This window comes from Microcaecilia unicolor, chromosome 6 (genome assembly GCF_901765095.1).
Source record: "Microcaecilia unicolor chromosome 6, aMicUni1.1, whole genome shotgun sequence".
Taxonomy (NCBI): domain Eukaryota; kingdom Metazoa; phylum Chordata; class Amphibia; order Gymnophiona; family Siphonopidae; genus Microcaecilia; species Microcaecilia unicolor.
Window position 1 is genome coordinate 209,376,380 of NC_044036.1, and position 13,739 is coordinate 209,390,118.

The 13,739-nt window shown below is 43.0% G+C and overlaps 1 protein-coding gene across 5 annotated transcripts in view; it reads left to right on the forward strand.

Annotated features, from left to right (window-relative positions):
* The window catches only part of HSD17B7 (hydroxysteroid 17-beta dehydrogenase 7), a 94,681-nt gene that overhangs the window by 24,158 nt on the left and 56,784 nt on the right, over window positions 1–13,739 (forward strand). The window lies entirely within an intron of this gene.

Genomic DNA, 13,739 nt, shown 5'->3' on the forward strand with positions numbered 1-13,739 from the left:
AATGCGGCTTACATATGATGCCAGGGTACAAATTATAATGCAGTGATAGGGGAGGTCAAATTGATGGAGTGGCGGTGCTGTTTTAAAGAGTGTGTTGAGTCGAACAGGATTTAAGTTGTTCAGGAAACAAAATGCATTATAAAATCTTTTTGGATAGAAATTTCAAGCGAGATGAAAGAGAGAATAATAGGGATGTACTACCGTCCATCTGGCAAGAGTAAACAGATGTTGGAGAAACAATCAAAATTAGCAACATAATAATGCATTTTTTCAGTTACCCCAGCATTGACTGGGTAAATGTCACATCAGGACATGTTAGTGTGGTAAGTTTTCTAAATGAAATTAATGACTGCTTTGTTGAACAGCCAGTTTAGAAACCGTTAAGAAGGGGAGCTATTTCAGACCTAGGGAGAATTATTTCAGACCTAGTGACGCAAGAGGAAACAGTCTGGGGGCCACCGGGTAATAGTGAACATAGCATGATAATATTTGTCTTAATAACAGAAAGGAAAACACAAAGAAAATCTACTGTTCTGGCATTTAACTTTCAAATGAGAGACTATGAGAAAATAAGAAAAATGGTTAAACTGAAAGGAGCAGCATCAGCAAAACTTAGGAATTTACCCAAGATGGCCGCGCTCTGTTAGGACGCTGAGATTCGCGCTCCTTTTGTTACAATGCCCAAACGTCGAGGGAAAATAGCGGCCAGAGCCTCCCCACTACCGCCCGCGTTACCTGGTCCTATGGACCGTTTTGTCCGAACTCCTGGAGTTGACCAAATCAGCGGAACGCCTCCGGTAGAGAATGCCGGCGATTGGGAGACTTCGGCTTCCCCCGGTCTGGATACCACTCTGAGCCCCGCCGTGCACACTCCACCTCCTCAGCCGATTGGGTCTAGCTCCTTCCTATTGGAACCGACAGGGTCGCCCAAGTGGGAATTAAGGACTCAGAAGAACATCGGTTGGAGCCTCTGTTTACAACAATGGAAGGAACGGAGGGCAGTTTGCCCGAAGAATCGCCACGGACTGAGAGGAGAGGAGCTGAGGGACAAGGTGGGATTTTTGGACAGTCTTCTACAAGGTATGAACTTCCTAAAGAGTTGGTAGTTAAACCAAAGGAGGTAACACTCGACGCATTGTGGGACTTAGTGTCCACCTTGGGACAAACATTTATTAAACAGATTAATGACATTGCACCAAAAGTTAATTCTTTGGAAATTGACTTACAAAAAAAAGAGGAAGAAGTCAAGGTTTTGGATGACAAAATAGATAAAATGGATCAAAGAATTGTAAAACTGGAAACATTACAACCAACGATAGTAAAAGACTTGACGAATCTTAGGCAGAGAATGGAAGTGTTTGATAATTATACAAAAAGCCATAACCTGAGATTTGTTAATTTTCCTAAAGTACCAAATGTAGTTCCTCTTGAGATGTTAAAACGTTATTTACATGAAGTTTTGAATATACCAGATCAGAATCTGCCACCATTCTCTCAAGTTTATTATATTCCAGGGAAGGACTTGAATCCAGTAATTGAACAGCCTATAGATGTTTCTCTTTTGCTTGAATCTTCCGACACTGAATTGGCAATAGCCGCCACCTTAGTGGCGATGGTTGCACTATTGCCCGACAAAAATTGGATCTTGTTTGTTTTTCCGAAATAAAGATAAACCTTTTTTTAGGTTTTAATATATTGCTTTTTCCTGATGTCTGTAAGGAGATTAGACGACGGAGGAAACAATTTTTGCTCCTTAAGCCTGAAGTGTTACACCTGGGGGGTACCTTCTTTCTAAGATACCCCTGCAAGTGCATAATAAGGCTTGAGGGGAAAGAATATGTATTTACAGAACCTGCCCATGTCTCAGCGCTTGTAAACTCAGTGGAAATGGAAAAGCGTTAAAGAATTAGATGTTAACTCCACCTAACAGAGAATGCTTTATCCTGAGTCTTTTCTTTTCCTTTTTGTTTCTGTCTCCCTGATTTTCCGAATTCTTGGATCTCAATTTATGGACTTGAGTGTCATTTTTCCTTGGTTTTTTTAATTTCTTTTGATATTATTAGTATATGTAATTTCTTAGTTAATTGATGCTTTTCAACACAAGATGTTTCTTGTATAAATATGTTTAAATGAATAAATAATAAATTTTAAAAAAAGGAGTTTATATCAGGCATGGATGATTTTACAAGTAACATCTGGAAGCCCAGACCAGATATATTCCATGTATTAAAGTCAAAAGGAAGGCAAGATGATAGCCAACATGGTTGAAAGGTGAGGTGAAGGCTATTAAAACTAAAAGAGCATTTTTCAAAAAATGGAAAGAGGATCTGAATGAAGAAAAGAGGAAATGGCATAAGCACTGGAAAGTTGGAGATAAAGCCTTAATAAGGAAGACAAAAATATGATTTGAAACAAAGGTTGGAAAATGCACAAAGCAGATCGTTAAGAACGTAATTTATTAACACAATTCAGATAAAAATTATATATATATATATATACACATATAAATAGCCCGACACAGGCCGTGTTTCACCCAGCAGGGCTGCTTCAGGGGCTACAAGGAATAATAACACAAATATAATTATACATATACTCTTCTAAAATCATATTTAAATTATGTGTATACACAGTTAAAAAAAACCACTCATAAAATGAAATACATGCAAAAAAAATATATACTTAATTGCGTTGATTGGGAGATAATAAATATATAACACCAATATCCCACACTGAGAAGGACATGCATATAGACATGTGTACAGCCACATGAATAAACTTTTGAAAAGCATATTAAAATATATTTGAGAAAATATATATATATTTAAATAAATAGACAATCAGTAACCCGATGCACATACTTGACATGACCCATATCATACGGAAAAAACATTAACCATAAATATATTCCACCAATATTTACACAAATATCATTTTTAGAACTTATATATGTATATATTTAAATCAATCCATAAAATATAATAATAATAAAAACATAAATATCGACAGGTACAAGTTAAAAACGGTTAATTCAATTTAAATTTAAAAGCACCCACCTACACAAAAATCCTCTATTATCACATATGAAAAATTGTATTGGATAATTTCAGAATTATACTGTAAGGAAAAAGAAAAAAGGACAGGTATATTTGAAGTAAGTTGCTTGTGAGGGAGTCATTTGGACAATTACATGATCAAGGAAGGAAAGGGGATTGGATTTGACCTCCTTTCTTTGATGACAATCAAAGCAGTTTATGTATTATATATAGGTACTTATTTGTACCTGGGGCAATGAAGGGTTAAGTGACTTGCCCAGAGTCACAAGGAGCTGTAGAGGGAATTGAGCTCAGTTCTCTTTGTTTTGAGGCCACTTCACTAACTATTAGGCTACTCCTCCACTCACAGGGAGAACAGAGTCATAGTGTAGACTATAGAGTCGGTAGGTGGGTCTTGTTGCTGCCATCGTTCACTTCTATCACATATTCATTTGCTTTTCTCCTTTTTGTCATACCTGTACAGGTCTTGAGGTTGTAGGGATAGCGATCTCCCCGGATGTCAGATAAGTTAAAGAATTCCGTCCTTGCCAGGGGATGATTTCTTTGCTCGTTTGTGATGATAAACAAAACAGCAGATCAAGATAAACGTGAAGATTTTATTGATATCGTATACCAGAATATTGCCCGACACAGGCTGTGTTTCACCCAAAAGGGCTGCGTCAGGGGCTAAATTATTGACTGTGCAGAAACAATGTTCCAACTGGAAATACGATTTATACACATCAAACATAAAGGACATATAATAAAAAAAACCAGCAAGGTGACCACAACTGTTGTATAACGATCAACCAAACAACTCACAACTCTGAATGCCGTTTTATGGGACTCTCATTTGTGATGATATACATTTTTACTGCCTTTTCTAGTTGCTCTTTTGGATATACTTTATCCACATATAACTTGGGGCATGACCATCCAATGCAGCCTTCTCTGCACACTTTTGTGTACAGTTTGGAGTAACATTCAATGGTGACACTTGCTTTGCCTCCTCCTCCCTGCTGTGACTTGACTCTAAGGCTGGGGTTCCCATAGAAGTAGGTTTACTCTAGTCAGAGTGTAAGGTGCTGACATGCTGGTCACTATTGCAGTCCGTACAGTAGTGATGGCTGCTTTATGGTCTTTAGCCTTGTGCTTGGATGAAGAATAGCGTTTGTAACAGACTCTGTACTTTTTCAACAGTTCTTTACGTTCTCTCAAGGGTTTCTCCCTAAATCCTTTGTGTTGCTTGAGAGGATGAGGTTTTCTTATGTATAGGATAATGTCTGTCTGGATCCTCTACTTTCTATGTAATAGGAGGATGATTTGATGGGGTTGCTGTGGCGACATATCTGTCATGTGTACAGCTATAGGTTTCCTAATGTTGCCATACTTCTTGACTGGCCTTTCATTCAGAAAGTAGCCTGTCTTGCCTGCTTCAGGTACATCAAACATGAAGCTGGTATCATTTTTCCTCTTTGCCAAATCCTGGATAAACTTCACCCAGGACTGGGGAAGAAACTTCTCTTTGTGGTCCTCTTTATACTTTGTGCCTAATGCTGCCCATTTTTGTCTTTATGTCATACAGCAGCTTTGATATAATCTCATGTCCCAAGCTGTATCCAAGTAGTACAGTCCAAGAAGGTTCAAATCAGCTTTGAGTGCTTCTAGTTCCTGAAGGAGATCTCCTAATTCTTGTAACTTTTCATTATCTCCATTTGTCATCATTGGATAACTCATTCTTTTCATTGGTGCTTGTTGGATAAATTCTAGGCTGCCATAGCACTGGTCAAGTCTCGTCCACATTTCTTTCAAATCTCTTGAGAGGTCATGCAGATATGCATCCCATTAATTTCTTTACACAATTGGCTGACTCGGTTCCCTGCCACTTTATCATCAGGTTCATCTCTGAGCTTCATAATTGCTGTGGCATCCTTAAAGTCAGGTTTCCACTCTCTATACTTTTCAGGGCAGTCATTGAACTGGGTAAGTCCCATGTTCACCATCTTTTGCAAGCCATGTATGTTGCTAGATCTTCTCTTTCTGAAGTTTCTAGTGCACTTGCAGTAGGTACCTGTGGCTGGCTGTTTGCTGGGGTTTGTCTGAAGTCAGGCATGGAGTGTGGCTGGTCAGGTGGCTCATACTTAATCACAGGGTGTTTTGCTGGGCATAACTGCTCAACTTTTATTTGAGCCCAGTTCCTGAGTGGCGCCAGAGTCTGTGGTTGAAATGAAATGTTTCCCTTGGTTTGCTTTCTTGCAGCAAGAGCCAGTGGTAGTGCATCCATATGCATGCAATCATGTAAATCACTGTGATGGCAGTTCACCTCCATATTGTGCTTTGCCTTAGGCTTGCTTCTTTCGGGCGAGCTAGACTCTGGTGTAGGAGGAATGTACTTGCTCAGAATCTGATGACTCTTCTAAGTCAGACTGTAACTGTAAGCACTTTTGTGTGCCAGGGTATGAGCCTTCACATAGGCTGCAGTTCACTGGGCATAATCTTCTGCAATAATGTGACTAAGCTGGCTGTCCCTGCAATAATGTGACTAAGTTGGCTTTCCCTGCCATCCTGCCTTGTGGCCTCTTTAAGTGCTTTAACTTGGGCCTTGATAGCAACCACTTCTTTCTCATGCTGGAGCACCTCTAAGGCAATGTGCAACTCAATTTCTTTGCATGCAGCTTCATGCTTCTTCTTCTAATTTAAGTTTCTCAGTTTTTATGGCTGCTTCTTGTTTACTGTAAAGAACTCATGATTTGGATGCCTCTGTATCCATTTGCAATTTAATAGCAATAGAGTCCGTAGCAGACCTGCTGGAATGGCTTGTCCTGTATGATTTTAGAGATCTGGGAGTTCTAGAACAGTGTTTTGAGCTGCCAGAGTATTGGGACTGATTTTCTCCTGCTGGAGCTGTGTGTATTTCTGTGCTTTTAATTGCTTCTGCCACCATGGTCTGATGTGTGAGGTTGGTGGCTTGCTGTCTCTTTCTGTGCCAAGCTATCGTTTGTATTTGTTCTGCATAGAAATTGGCATTATTCTTGTGACTTTTGCTGGTACTGGTTATGGATGGCTTGCAATGTCTCTTTTTGGTGGCACTCAGTTGTACTCCTGTTTGAAACCTCAAACATTTATTTCTCCACCTTCAACCAGAACTTGTCCAAAAGAAAGGCATATTTTTCTACTTGTGTTTCATAATTCTCTCTAGCTTTCTGTGTGAATTTGTGTTCTTTTGGACCTTTCAGAACCTTTTCTACTTTCCAAACTGGCTTGTGCAGTATTCCCTGCGTCAACTATTTCAGCCTAGATATTTTGTGCTATCATATCAACGACTTCAGTGTTCCTACTGACTTTGGACTGGGCCATAGCTTCTGCAGTATACTGGCAGTAATAAAACTTTTTTTCCAATTGTGACTGCAAACTTGGCAGTGTGCCAAAAGTATTACATTGTTGGAACAGCAGGTGGGGGGAAGGGTGCAAGCAGTTCTGTCCCTCTGTTTCTCAAGCACCTATGTAGCACTGGGCTAAAGTTGCAGGGAGCCTTTATATGGTAATATTTCTTTTTTTTCCCTATTTGAATATCTTTGTAGACAGTGAGTGTGTCTTAGGTCTGTGCCCAAATGGATACTTTGCCTGTCATTATAGCAACGATGGGGGATGTACAGGTAGCTCTGGCTCTCTCTGCTAACATTGCGCACCTGTCAGCTAATTTTGTATGCAGCCTGCACCAAAGCCCTCGTTGCACCAGAATTGATTTCTATAACTCTCAAGCAGCAAGTATTAGCAGGCTTCACTTTAATAGTCCAGATTTCCACTCAGATTGACACCACAAATTCTTTCAAGGCAATGCAATTTACTTTGACAAACTTTTCCAGCTTAGAGTTAGGGCTGAGGCTTGCTTCAGAGTTAATTATATATGCATCTACAGCTGTTAAATTAACTAAGAGCTGAATTAATGACTATGGGCTTTCCTTTAAGGAACTGAGATATTCTCTTGCAGACATATCATTCACAATTCAATTTACACTTGAGCTCACACACAAGAAGCTTTTAAAGCAATGCACTTTTAACTCTGCTTTTCTTTCATATTAAGGATTTGCTGATGCATAGTAATGCTTGTAATTACTCTGTATGCAACTTGCACTTAAACTGGACCATACTCTGTTATCCACACATTTGATACTTTGAGAATGTCCATTGCAAATCCACTGGAAAATCCCAAGATTCTTCACTATGCTGTTCTAGGCAAAGTGTGGTCACAAACCTTCAACAGCCAGCATAAACCATTCCCAAGTGAAAACTTTACCAGTAGACTCTCAATTCTTAATCCATTTCCAATGACATCAACCAAAGTCTACATATCATGCACTCCTGAGCAGATGCCTTTCAGTTAAAACTCAATGCAGGAAAAACCCAATGCCTAATACTCACCTCTCAACACAACATGAGCAAATTTACCACCATCAACACACCAAAACTAAATCTACCAATTTCGGAAACCCTGAAAATTCTTGGAGTTACCATTGATCGGCACCTAACACTTGAGAATCACGCGAAAAACACAACCAAAAAGATGTTCCACTCAATGTGGAAATTAAAAAGAGTAAGACCATTCTTCCCAAGGACCGTCTTCCGTAATCTGGTACAATCATTAGTACTCAGTCATCTAGACTACTGCAACTCACTCTACGCTGGCTGCAAAGAGCAAATACTCAAAAAAACTCCGAACAGCCCAGAACACGGCAGCCAGACTCATATTTGGAAAATCAAAATGCGAAAGTGCAAAACCCCTACGAGAGAAGCTACACTGGCTCCCACTCAAAGAACGCATCACGTTCAAAGTATGTACCCTAGTACATAAAATCATCCATGGCGAGGCCCCAGCCTACATGTCAGACCTGATAGACCTACCACCCAGGAATGCTAAAAAAAAGCATCTCGCACATTCCTTAATCTTCATTTCCCCAACTGTAAAGGTCTAAAATACAAATTAATGCACGCATCAACCTTTTCCTATATGAGCACGCAATTCTGGAACGCATTGCCACGCAACCTAAAAGCGACCTATGAACTGACCAACTTCCGTAAACTACTAAAGACCCATCTCTTTGACAAGATATACCTCAAAGATCAAAACATGTGAAACTCCCACATATATCCAGAAATGTTAATAGTGCCTTCTGTTATATCACTATCATGTATTCCATTACCACGCAACCCAAAATCCTTCTGTAACACCAAATGTCTATTCTCTTCTCATTTCCACTACCCATGATGTATTGTAAGCCACATTGAGCCTGCAACGAGGTGGGAAAATGTGGGATACAAATACAATAAATAAATAAAATCTGTCCTTTAATGTAGTAATCATAGCAAACAAAAATTAACTTACAGTTCAGTTGCTTGGAAAGAATTGTTGCCTTCTGCAAACAGAGTCCATATCTATTCACCTCAGAGGCAAGGAGATGGCCTGAACCTCAGCCCAGCTGAGACAAAAAGTTGTAATACTCAAAAGGGGAGCAAATGTGGTGAAGAATCTTGATGGAATCGCAGTAGATTAGTGGAGGGATCAGCCCTTTGAACAGCTGCTGATCACAAAGGTATGCTAGGAAGACAGAGACTCTCTTCTACAGACCCCAGGGAAGAGAGGGGGCTGGCCCTGGCCCTGAACTAAGAGCCAATAGAGAATGCTTATAAGGAGTCAATCACAGGAAACTGCAAACTACAGGGAAAGTAGCCCTAGTACACAGTGCTGTCTATTACACAGGCAATGCAATTGAATATAAATAATATTTATACCAAATATACAGAACAGTTTACCCTGCCTCCGTGAATATGGAGGCATAACAGGTATTGACTAAAGCCCACAAAAAAAAGACTCCTGTAATCCAGTTGTGAAATTAACAATGAATGCAAAAATGTGGAGTACAGAAAACCCTGTAGACATAACAGTAGAAATTTGGAAATCAAAATGTAAGTGTGAGTTAATAATGACACCCAGATATCTGAAGAAGTCCAAAGCCTGCACCGATCTACCTAGTAAGGTAGGTGTTGAAGAAGGACACGGCAAATGGCCCGCAATTCAACAAGCTTTCGTCTTTTCATTATTTAAAACTAGCCGCTGCTGCATTAACCAGTGAAAAACTGCTACTAGGCAATCCTGTAAAAGCATGATATCTAGGTCCTGCAGCATACAGTACCAGAACAATAGTATATCATTTGCATATACAAGCACCCACATCAAAGCTCTTAATTAGCAGGGTCATGAATTTGGGCTACAAAAACCTGAGGGAACAATACAGTTTAGGGGTGAAGACCTTTTGTGCATGAAAGAAAAGTGGGACTTGTGATTATATGTGATGATCTTAAGGTGGTCAATCAGGTGGAAAAAGTGACAGCGAAAGCTAGATGGATGCTTGGGTGCACAGCAAGAGGAATGGCCAGCAGGAAAAATGAGGTGATGATGCCTCTGTGTAAGACTTTGGTGAGACCTCATTTAGAATATTGTGTAACATTATGGGGACAACACCTTCAAAAAAAAATATAAACAGAATGGAGTTGGTCCAGAAGGTAACTACTAAAATGCTCAGCAAACTTCATTATAAGGTGTATAGGGACAGACTTAAAGATCTCAGTATGTATACTTTGGAAGAAAGGTGGGTGAGGGGAGACACGATAGAGATGTTTAAATACCTCTGTGGCCTAAATGCATAGGAGGCAAGTCTCTTTTCAGTTGAAAAGAATCTCTGGAATGAGGGGGCCCAGGATGAAGGTCAAAGGGGACAGGAGTAAAGGAAAGAGTGGTACATTTGTGGAATGGTGGAGGAGGTGGAGATGAGAAAATTAAAGTCATGGGATAGGAGGCAGTGTTCTGTTGTGGAGACAGTCAAGCAGGTGGTAGAACAGCTCCACCAGCGGGAAACCGCCTTCGACAAGCTCTCCCACCGGGCGCCTTCAGGTAGACGTTTTTTCCAGGGAAGGAGGACTGCTTCCTATGCTTACAATAAGCGTAGGTACAATCCACCTTCCCGTCAGCCTTCTCAGGCTCAGCCCCACCGCGCTCGTTCACGTCAACAGCGTGCGCCCAGACAGGCCCCTGCAGCTCCCCACAAAAGCAAGGGACGGGCTTTTGACTGGCTCCAGCTGAGCATAGCCGCCATAAAAGTACCTGTGCCGGACAATCTACCGGTCGGGGGGAGGTTAAAATTTTTTCACCAAAGGTGTCCTCTCATAACCTCCGACCAGTGGGTTCTTCAAATAGTTCAGTTAGGGTACTCCCTCAATTTGATCTCCAGACCTCCAAATTGCCCACCGGGAGCTCAGTCCTTCAGCTTCCAGCACAGACAGGTACATGCAGAGGAACTCTCCGCCCTTCTCAGTGCCAATGCGGTTGAGCCCGTTCCACCCGGGCACGAAGACTGGGATTCTATTCCAGGTACTTTCTTGTGCAAAAGAAAACAGAGGGGATGCGTCCCATCCTAGACCTAAGGGCACTGAACAAATTCCTGGTCCGAGAAAAGTTCAGGATGCTTTCCCTGGGCACCCTTCTTCCCACGATTCAGGAAAACGATTGGCTATGCTCTCTGGACTTAAAGGATGCTTATACATACATCCCTATACTTCCCACTCACAGGAAGTATCTTCGATTCCTTCTGGGAACACAGCATTTTCAGTATTGTGTGCTGCCCTTTGGTCTCGCGTCTGCGCCCAGGGTGTTTACAAAATGCCTAGCGGTTGCAGCGTCGCTACGCAGACTGGGAGTGCATGTGTTCCCTTATCTCGACGGTTGGCTGGTGAAGAACACCTCGGAGGCAGGAGCTCTACAGTACATGCAGATGACTATTCAATTGCTGGAGCTACTCGGGTTTGTGATAAATTACCCGAAGTCCCACCTTCAAAAACTAAAATTTATAGGAGCTCTGCTGGTCTCCCAGACGGCTCATGCCTATCTCCCCGAGGCGAGGGCAGACAACATTCTGTCTCTTGTTTCCATGGCCAGAGCGTCTCAGAAGATCACAGCTCAGCAGATGTTGAGACTTCTAGGCCATATGGCCTCCACGGTTCATGTGACTCCCATGGCGCGTCTTTATATGAGATCTGCTCATTGGACCCTAGCGTTCCAATGGTATCAAGCTGCAGGGAATCTAGAGGATGTGATCCAGCTGTCCACCGATTTTCACAATTCCCTTCAGTGGTGGACAATTCAATCCAATTTGACCTTGGGACGTCCCTTTCAAATTCCTCAGCCACAAAAAGTGCTGACAACGGATGCATCCCTTCTGGGGTGGGGAGCTCATGTAGATGAGCTCCACACTCGAGGAACTTGGTCCCTCCAGGAATCAGGTCTTCAGATCAATCTCCTGGAGTTGCGAGCGGTCTGAAACGCTCTAAGGGCTTTCAGAGATCAGCTGTCCAATCAAATTATTCAAATTCAGACAGACAATCAGGTTGCCATGTACTACATCAACAAGCCCCCTGTGTCGGGAAGCCGTTCAGATGTGGCTTTGGGCTCGCCATCACGGCATGTTTCTCCAAGCCACGTATCTGGCAGGTGTAAATAACAGTCTGGCCGACAGGTTGAGCAGGATTATGCAACCTCACAAGTGGTCGCTCAACTCGGGCGTGGTACGCAAGATCTTCCAAGAGTGGGGCACCCCCTTGGTGGATCTTTTTGCCACTCAGATCAATCACAAGGTCCCTCAGTTCTGTTCCAGACTTCAGGCCTACGACTAGCGTCAGATGGTTTTCCTGCATTGGGGGAAGGGCCTTCTGTATGTATATCCTCCCATACCTCTGGTGGGGAAGACTCTGCTGAAACTCAAGCAAGACCGTGGAACCATGATTCTGATTGCGCCCTTTTGGCCGCGTCAGGTTTGGTTCCCTCTTCTTCTGGAGTTGTCCTCCGAAGAACCGTGGAGATTGGAGTGCTTTCCAACCCTCATCACTCAGAACGAGTGGGTACTTCTGCACCCAACCTCCAGTCTCTGGCTCTCACGGCCTGGATGTTGAGAGCATAGAATTCGCCTCCTTGGGTCTTTCTGAGGGTGTCTCCCAAGTCTTGCTTGCTTCCAGGAAAGATGCCACGAAGAGGTGTTACTCTTTTATGTGCCGTCTGGTGTGACAGCAACGCCCTAGATCCTCGCTCTTGTCCTTCACAGACCCTGCTTGAATACCTTCTACACTTGTCAGAGTCTGGTCTCAAGACCAGCTCTGTAAGAGTTCATCTTAGTGCGATTAGTGCTTTCCATTACCGTGTGGAGGGTAAGCCTATCTCTGGACAGCCTTTAGTTGTTCGCTTCATGAGAGATTTGCTTTTGTCAAAGCCCCATGTCAAACCTCCACCAGTGTCATGGGATCTCAACGTTGTTCTCACTCAGCTGATGAAGCCTCCATTTGAGCCACTGGATTCCTGCCATCTGAAGTATTTGACCTGGAAGGTCATTTTCTTGGTGGCTGTTACTTCAGTTCGTAGAGTCAGTGAGCTGCAAGCCTTGGTAGCCCATGCTCCCTATACTAAATTTCATCATAACAGAGTAGTCCTCCATACGCACCTAAGTTCCTGCTGAAGGTGGTGTTGGAGTTCCATCTGAACCAGTCAATTGTCTTGCCAACATTCTTCCCCCATCCTCATACCCGCCCTGCTGAACATCAGTTGCATATGTTGGACTGCAAGAGAGCATTGGCCTTCTATGTGGAGCGGACAAGCCCCTTCACACAGTCCGCCCAAATATTTGTGTCTTTTGATCCCAACAGAAGGGGAGTCGCTGTTGGGAAGCGCACCATTTCCAATTGGCTAGCAGATTGCATTTCCTTCACTTACACCGAAGCTGGGCTGACTCTTGAGGGTCATGTCACGGCTCATAGTGTTAGAGCCATGGCAGTGTCAGTGGCCCACTTGAAGTCAGCCACTATAGAAGAGATTTGCAAGGCTGCGACGTGGTCATCAGTCCACATATTCACATCGGTTTGGGCAGTCGGTGCTGCAGAATCTGTTCTGGGTTTAGAATCCAACTCCACCCCCCTAGGCCTATTTTTATTCTGTTCCAGGCTGCACTCTCAGATGTTTCTTCATAGGTCAATCTTTGTTATGTCCTCGCTGTTGCAAGGCCCAATTGACCTTCTTTTGTTGTTTTGAGTGAGCCTGGGGGCTAGGGATACCCCATCAATGAGAACAAGCAGCCTGCTTGTCGAAAGCGAAGATACTTACCTGTAGCAGGTATTCTCTGAGGACAGCAGGCTGATTGTTCTCACCAACCCGCCCACCTCCCCTCTCACCAACCCGCCCACCTCCCCTTTGGAGTTGTTCTTTATTTGCTTTTTGATATAACTGAGGCAGGAACGGACGCGGGCGGGAAGATGGCCGCGCATGCGCAGTGCGTCTGTCCCGCGCTCCAGAAGCTGTCACAAAGTTTGTTGATTTTTGCTGGAAAAAATCTCCGTTCCTGGGCCGCCGTGGACGCCAACCCATCAGTGAGAACAATCAGCCTGCTATCCTCGGAGAATACCTGCTACAGGTAAGTATCTTCGCTTTACCCTGTATTTGGAAAGGGCGAGTAATGGAAAATACAAATCCAGCACTGTTTCTCCCCCCCACCCTCTCCCTACCCCACCCTACCCTCTTACTCAGCAGCAGGATTGGACAGTTTGTTCAGGGTTTCTCCAAGGGTTAGATTTCAGGTCCAGGCCCCCTCCAGCCCAGTGTTATGATTTGGGTTC